This window comes from Lynx canadensis, chromosome F2, assembly GCF_007474595.2.
Source record: "Lynx canadensis isolate LIC74 chromosome F2, mLynCan4.pri.v2, whole genome shotgun sequence".
In the NCBI taxonomy this organism is placed as follows: domain Eukaryota; kingdom Metazoa; phylum Chordata; class Mammalia; order Carnivora; family Felidae; genus Lynx; species Lynx canadensis.
The window spans coordinates 77,669,575-77,677,678 of record NC_044320.2 but is presented as its reverse complement, the minus strand read 5'-3'; the positions used below and the strand labels follow the sequence as shown (position 1 = coordinate 77,677,678).

Genomic DNA, 8,104 nt, shown 5'->3' with positions numbered 1-8,104 from the left:
CTTAGCTAACATTTTAAAACCAAACTTTACTGTGAATAATACAGTTTTTAAAGGCTCAGTGCTGTAATGGTACACAGCTGCCTAAGAATATTGCTCAAATTGAAAATAATTTGCTTATTTCTATGATGTATGGTTTTGACAAAATTTTACAGATACCTCAAATGCACCTGGCCTAAAATTAAGTGCACATATTTTCTGAACTGCTCTTTTCCCTCTGTTCCTTCTCTCAACTAAGAGCATCCCACAAAGCTGGGGGGCAGGTGATTACCTGGGGGTGATCTTAAATCTCTTTCTGTCTCTGCACTCTTACAAGACCTGGTTAGGAAAAAAAGATAGACGTTCGCCATTCAAATATCTCATAATAATTCCTATTACCTTAGATGAATATGAGTTGCTCTTTCCTATAAAAACTACTTTGAAGACAAGCTCGTCATTGAGCCTCTGGCTTTGGCCCCTTTGGATCTATTCATCTGGTTCCCAGAGTGCTGTGTCTGTAGATCTCGGTGGCCTCTATGCTCCCGTCCAAATATCTTAACAGAACACATACCATCTGATGTTCAGACCACTTGGGGCTGGAGTCCTGTTAGACGATGAGCTGAGGAGAGCACTTTAGCCGGAGCAGACAAGTCTCCCTTGGTCACCCAGTGTGTGCCATGTTGTTAGTACAAAAACAGTCCTCTGCAAAGGGGAGAACGCCTGGAAAGGGTGTGGGTTGGTAGAGGATGGGGCCACACAGGTAAAGTGAGACCCGAAAGCTAAGACAATATGAAAGAAATAATAAAAGCGCTATGAAGCAGGAGGCGAGGAGGAGAGATTTTTTTGTTTTACGCTTTTTACTTTATTTAAAATTAGTAAAATGATAAACACAGTTTTAGGTAAATGACAATTCAGTACACTTAATTGGGTGAAATAAAAATATACATACTCACAAGCGCCTTCACCAACATCGAATATTTCAACGCTTTTCGTCAGAGTACCCTCGAATCCCAAAATTTTGTTGTCAATTTATTTTTTTCAAATCCAAATTCTCTTTTGGCCCAAGAGTTTTGCAAATATGCGATCGCTCCATCTGTTAACAGCTTCTTTGGCTACTTTATTTTCTTGGTGTGTTTCCTCTCTGACTTCCGGGTCACATTCTTTGTTATTTTTCTACTGCTGCCCTTAGCTATTCCCTTTGGTCTCAAAGTTAAAAAGGAAAAAAAGCTCTTTTTCTAGCATGGTTGGCTCCTGCCAACTCATGTTAGTTTCCGGATGCTGTTTGGTAGGTCTGGGTGCTTACGATGTCTCTCGGATAACTGAGATTCCAGAACCTCCTACTTACATTTCCTCCAGGAAGAGCTTTACTTCGAAAAGCCCAATAATCGTTGGACGTTCCGATCCTCTCCCAGACAACCACACCGTCATCAACTAAGCTTGAAAGGACTTCTGACAGAGCAGCAATCCCTTTCTGTTTGGGAACAGCCTTCTCCATGTCTTTAACCGAAATTTACTTTTTATGTCAAAAACTATTTCCAGCAGGTGGGCTCTCTTTTCCTCTGAGCTCAGTCCTTGTTTTCTTCGCAGGATCTAACCCAGCGTGGCATGCAAGCAAGGCTAACTAAGTGAGGTGCTTCCCTAATAAAGCCACTAACTCCCTATCAACCAGCAGCCAAAGGCCAGAAGGGCAGTGATTCCCACCCGTTAGTGAAAACCCACGGATTTTCACCGAAATCATCTAACTAGCGTTGAGTGACGATTCGTTAGGTTACTTTTGAAACTGTGAGCAATTGGAAATGTGCCCTACATGCACATACATGTACACAGAAGGCTCATGGGTCAAAGATCAAGAGAGCCTTTGGGGATCTGGGGTGTCCCAAGGCACCTGCCTGCCAGCCGGCTGACACCTTGTTTCTCTCTCCTGATAAGGGGTTGCACCTTTGGTGGCCCTAATCCAGGAGCCTGGGGCACCGGTCCTGAAGTGACTCGTGGTGCTTCTGAGGCTGTGCGATGTTCAGGTAACTTCTCCAAAGCCCGGTGTGTTCAACGGAACCTGCCCTCGAGGGCGCGGTCAGAGGGGAGGGAGGTAGCGGGTCCCCACGCTTAGGTCCCATGGTTCAGGGGCGCCGAGGAGAGGCTCGAAGACACTGGGCTCCCTCGGTTGGTTTGTGATGAGGGAAAGGACTGCACAGGCATCACGTCCCCCGTCTTTTCCCAGGCCAAGTGCGGTCAGTGGTCTCCCCCGGGCTGGATGCCAGCCGTGAGCGCTTCTTGTCCCCACCGAACCCAACCTGCTCTTACCTCCGCCTTTTTGCGAGCTGCTCCTTCTGCCTGGCAAGCTTTACTCAAGGTGCTTGCAGAATTCTCTCCTCCCCACCGAAATGAAGGCGTCTGTGCATCTCCTCCCAAGCCCTTATTTTCCAAGAAGAATAGAGCACCTGTCCTTACCCGCATCACACCTTTGTAGTATTGTTGCCACTCGAATTATCAACTTGCGTGTACCTTTCTTTTTATTGACAGCCTTACTCCATTATCAGCTGGATCCTGGAGGGCTTTCCCCCTTCCATTTTCTTGCACAATATCCCATGTAGATCAAGCTCTCAAAATGTTTTCTGCGCTTTAAATGTCAAACACAATCTTAATTCTTTCCCCATGGAGTGATGGTAGAAAAGGAAGAAAGTCACCCCTGCCCCCCAGAGGGTACTGTTAAAAACATGTAAGTTGATTTTATACTAAAAGAAGATTTTATTTTATTTTTGTCATTTTGTTTTCATTTTTTAAATGTTTATTTATTTTTGAGAGAGAGAGCACAAGTCGGGGCAGGGACAGAGAGAGGGTGGACAAGACCCAAAGGGGGCTCTGTGCTGACAGTAGTAAGCCTGATGTGGGGCCCGAACTCAGGAACTGTGAGATCAAAGTCAAAGTGGGTCGCTCAACAAACTGAGCCACCCAGGCGCACCGAAAAGATTTAAAATGGTTTGCATCCTTTTTATACTTTTCACTGTTTCACTTGTTTTATGATTTTGAATGTTAAGGTGGCACGGGCAGTTGACCTGAAGAGATCAAGATTTTCCATTGGCACAAATAACATAGTAAGGTTCAGTTTAACGAAGATATAACACCTGCTGGGTCCCAAACTCTAGTCACCAGGCGGGGTGGGCTGGGGGTGGAGGGTGGCCGTGGAACATAAGGAGGCAACTCTGGTCAAAATTTGGCTTCGAGGTATTTTGAGTGGAGTTTTTACGAGTGGAATTTTTACGCTTCTAGCCCACAATTTAGAGTTGCCAGCTGTCGTAGAGTTGGGAGAAATGACAACTTCTTCATCCCTCTGCTCCTTTTTCTTGAATCTGTCGATTCGCCACTCAGGCAAAAAGCGACGCCTTGGGGTCAACTGTCCAGTAAGAGAATCTATCAGAATCTGTGTTCCGGCAGTGGTAGGAAGAGCTGTGTGTGATGAAGTCAGGAGAGTTTTGTTGTGGATTCTGCTGTCCTTTATGGGGTGCGGGTGTTTCTGGTTTCATGTGTGTAGTGTTTGTTTAATTCTGAGTAACCTAGATTTTGCAAAACGTGGTGCCGGCTGATCGCAGCAGTGGAAATGAAGCAGAGGAAACCGAGACCACAGACTTCTCCTAGGGTTCTCAGGCTTAAAATTAGACTTGCTGGCGAGTTTTCTTTTTTGTGAGAATGTACCTTCTGAAAATAGAAGTGATATTTTAAGTCTTTGCAAAAAATATGCACCCCATATATAAAGTCTATGAGGTTCCTGCGTAACTGATCTCAAAACGTACTGTCTGCTTTCTCCCGTTTAAAAAATTGTGTAATGGATTAAAGTATCACTTTGCGTACCATCGATGAATGTTCCCCTACTTGCCAGAGTGATATTCTTTCCTTTTTCTTTTCTTTTATGATTGCGAAAAAAAAAAAAAATGTCTGCCCTGACATCTCTAGCAATATGAAAGCATATAGAAAGTGCATATATATGCTTTGTAACTTCTTTCCTTTCTCCCCTCTCATTCTAGAGCTCCAGAAGCCACCTCTATTTTCAGATGGGTGGACATCTTCCTAAAATCCTTATTGCGTGTGTTAGTTTCCTAAAAACTAGGGTTAGTCCTTACTGTGTGTATTAGTTTCCTACGGCTGCCATAACAAATACGACAGATGGGGCGGCTTAAACAGCGGAATCTGTTTTCTCCTAGTTCTAGAGGCTGGAAGTCCAAGATCAAGATGTTGGCAGAGTTGGTCTCTCCTGAAGCCTCTCTCCTTGCCTCGCAGATGGTTTCCTTCTTGCTGTGTCCTCATATGGTCGTTTCTCTCTCAGGTCTCTCTCTCTCTCTCTCTCTTTAATGTTTATTTATTTTTGAGAGAGAGAGGCAGGGGAGGGACTGAGAGAGATGGAGACACAGAATGCGAAGCAGGCTCCAGGCTCTGAGCTGTCAGCACCAGAGCCCGATGTGGGGCTCGAACCCACGAACCGCGAGATCGTGACCTGAGTCGAAGTTTGATGCTTAACTGACCGAACCACCCAGGCGCCCCGCAGATGCCCATTTTTCTATTGGGTTGTTGGTGTTTTTCTTATTCATAATGGTTCTTCATATGTTATGACCATTTATCTTTCATCTGTTATACACTTTAAAATACTTCTTTTAGATATGACTTGAGTTTTAATTTTGTGTGTGGGTTATTTTGACCTGGAGAGGCTTTACATTTTTATGTGACCAAATCTATACATGTTTTCCTTTGAAAAGTTAGCATGTTTTTTAGGAATGCCATCTCCACTACTAGGCAACGGCGCTTTTCCGCTACTTACATGTGTCCGTATCTCTCATTATAAAAACATAAGATCAGGAGTTAGGTCTGTTCATTTCACTTACTTTTTCCATGCAGCAGTATGGCTCAGAAACTTTAAATGTCAGGCCAAATAAGTCTACCTTATTCTTCTTAGTTTCTTGGAAACTTTAAATGTCAGGGCAAGTCAGCGTACCTTAAATGTTGGTGCACAGTGCTGTGTTATACTTTATTTAAGTACTTCGACTGTGATAACCATGCAGTCTTTTCCAAATTGTTTTGCCATTATCACAGTTTCAGAATCGCTAGTCTCGGTGATTCATGTTTAGATTTTAATTTACTTGATATTCTGTCTTATAGACGACATTACAAGATTCTTAGACATGTAACAGCCCATCTTTTCTTTATCAGTTTGAAATGCAGCTTTCTTATGTTTCACACTATTATACCTCATTCTGGTTCTTTTTTTTTTTAATTTCTTTTTTAACGTTTATTTATTTTTGAGACAGAGAGAGACAGAGCATGAACGGGGGAGGGGCAGAGAGAGAGGGAGACACAGAATTGGAAGCAGGCTCCAGGCTCTGAGCCATCGGCCCAGAGCCCGACGTGGGGCTCGAACTCACGGACCGCGAGATGGTGACCTGAGCCGAAGTCGGACGCTTAACCGACGGAGCCACCCAGGCGCCCCCTCATTCTGCTTCTTGACTCACTTTTATTATTTTCCTATTGCTGTGCCAAGACAACACTCTTTTAATTATTGAATAATTATAAAATGTTTGATTATCTGCTACAGCAAGTTAATCTAGATTATATATATATATATATATATATATATATATATATATTTTTTTTTTTTTTTTTCCCCTAAGAGTGTTTAGGTAGTTCTTGCCATTGGCTTTATTTCCTTAACGAGCTGGAAACAGCTTGTCAAATTATAGAATCTTTTTGAGTCTGATTTAGATTGACAAACTGATTTGGGAAATGTTGACTTTTTTAGCGTATCAAGACTCCTAGGGTATCAATGGTATGTCTCTATTTTTTCTAGTTCTCTTTGCTGTCCTTCAATAAAGGGTTCTTTATAAAGGCTTCACCTGTTTATCTTTAGTTACATTCCTAGGTATAGTATTGCTTTGGTGTTAGAAATGGGATTTTTTCCTATTACATTTTAGAACCGGTTATCGCCGTTATGTAGGAAAGTTATTGTTTTTGTTGGATATTTATCTTGCATCCCGTTACATAGCCCTGTCCCCAAGAGCTTACAAATTTAATGCAAACAAAAGCCAATCTCTAAATTGGAACATAAGGATAATTAGAGGCACAATCGCCAGAGATAGCAATGAACCAAAAGAAAAGGTGGGGATGATTATGGAAGTTCCTCAAAGCTCTTCGAAGTGAGTATTTTGGCTTTAATTCAATAAATGATGGGAATCATTTTGGGGTCAGAGAAAGGCCATTGAGACCTTGGAGTTGTAGAATTTTTTTTGTCACCCTGGATGCAGTCTGGAATCAAGGTAGCCTCCTGGGAGGCTATTCTGGTACTATAACCTCATAGAGAAAAGGGCCTCACACAAAGTGGCAAATAAGTCGATCACTTCCAAATAAGACACAGGGGCGCCTGGGTGGCTCAGTCGGTTGAACGTCTGACTTCTGCTCAGGTCATGATCTCACAGTTCGTGGGTTCGAGCCCCGTGTCGGGCTCTGTGCTGACGGCTCAGAGCCTGGAGCCTGCTTCAGATTCTGTGTCTCTCTCTCTCTCTGCCTCTACCCCACTTGTGCTCTGTCTCTCAAAAATAAATACACATTAAAAAAATTTTCAAAGAAGACACAACTAGGACTTAAAAAGGTTGCATATGAGAGAAGAGCATGGTATTTATAATTTTTATTTTAGTAGAATGGAATAACAACGATATGATTTTCCGCAGCGAGTGGGAAGCTGGTTTAATGAAAGACAAACGACGTTTGGATTAAGACACATTTAGATAAATTTTGAAATAGAAAAGCACGCTTGGTATGAAACCAAATCTGGGTGATCGGTGCACTGAAATAATTCAACAGCATAGCACGCTTCTGTTCTTGGCACAAGTCACCATTTCCCAATCTGCTTTTGAGTCGCGATGTAGTTAAGACCTATTCCTTCCGGGGTGCTTCCTGATGTGGTTAAAGGTCTTCTGTTTTTGCTTTTGTTTTGTTCGAAAATTATTAAACTGGTGAGAAATGATTAATTGGAATGAGTTTACAGGGAGCGTGATTCTCTAAAAAGTACACCTGTGCTCAAGTTGAGCTCTTTGTAAATGGTGTTTTGATGATCGAAAAAGGGTAGAGACATTAGATTTAAAGTTAAAGGTCACATGTATGGGGAATAGGACGGAAAATGAGCGATGCTTTCAAAAGCCTTTGCAAAGGAATAATTTCTGTTGATGGACAGTACGGATGTTTGAATCATAGAAAGTCACAAAATGCAACTTATGGTATTTATATGTATCATTAATGTTTTTTATTTTAATCAATAAACAGTTATTGACTATTCCATATTAAAAGTTTCCTAAAAGTACTCCCGAGAAATCTCAAAAATAAGGGGGGGGGGGATATTTGATTGACAAAAATAAATTTTTGGAAGTTCAAAGTTATCTCTTTCATAGGATAGATGTTATGAATAATATCCAAGCAGCAGTTGTAGATGTAAGTGAAAATACTATAGGTGAATTTTAGGCATCCTCTTGTTAAGCTTCTTGTTAAGGGATTATGAGAACATAATGCATTTTATGGTCCATAGCACATTATAAGGGCCAATCAGAAAACTAATAGCATTTCAAGGATACAGAGATTTCCAGTAGGAACTCAACATTTATTTGATGGTTAATGCTAATTACCTATCCATACAAATAGTTGAAAAAAAAAATAGAAATGCTTGATTGAGAGCTGCCATCAAGTGTTCGGACTTTTTTTTTATGTACAGTTTTACCAGTTTTATTTTATTTTATTTTTATTTTAGAGGTGCGGGGAGAGGGGCAGAGGGAAAGAGAGAGAAAATCTAAAGCCGGCTCCACGCTCAGCACGGAGCCCCACGCCGGGCTCCATCCCAAGACCCTGGGATCATGATCTGAGCTTCAATCGAGAGTCGGATGCTCAACTGACTGAACCACCCAGGAGCCCCCAGTTCCACCAGTTTAAACACATAGAGAGTCGTGTTGCTGCCACCACATTCAATATATAGAACAGTTCTGTCACTAAAAGGTCCCTCATGATGCCCCTTTGTCATCATTTCCTTCCTCAACCACTGACCGTTGGCAACAAAGGATCTGTTCTCTGTCACTGTGGTTTTGTGTTTTTGAGAGTATCGGAC

At 42.0% G+C, this 8,104-nt stretch overlaps 1 pseudogene; it reads right to left on the bottom strand.

The window, feature by feature from the left end:
• Positions 1 to 968: 968 nt before the first annotated feature.
• Positions 969 to 2,430, bottom strand: LOC115506059 (annotated as a pseudogene).
• Positions 2,431 to 8,104: the final 5,674 nt, after the last annotated feature.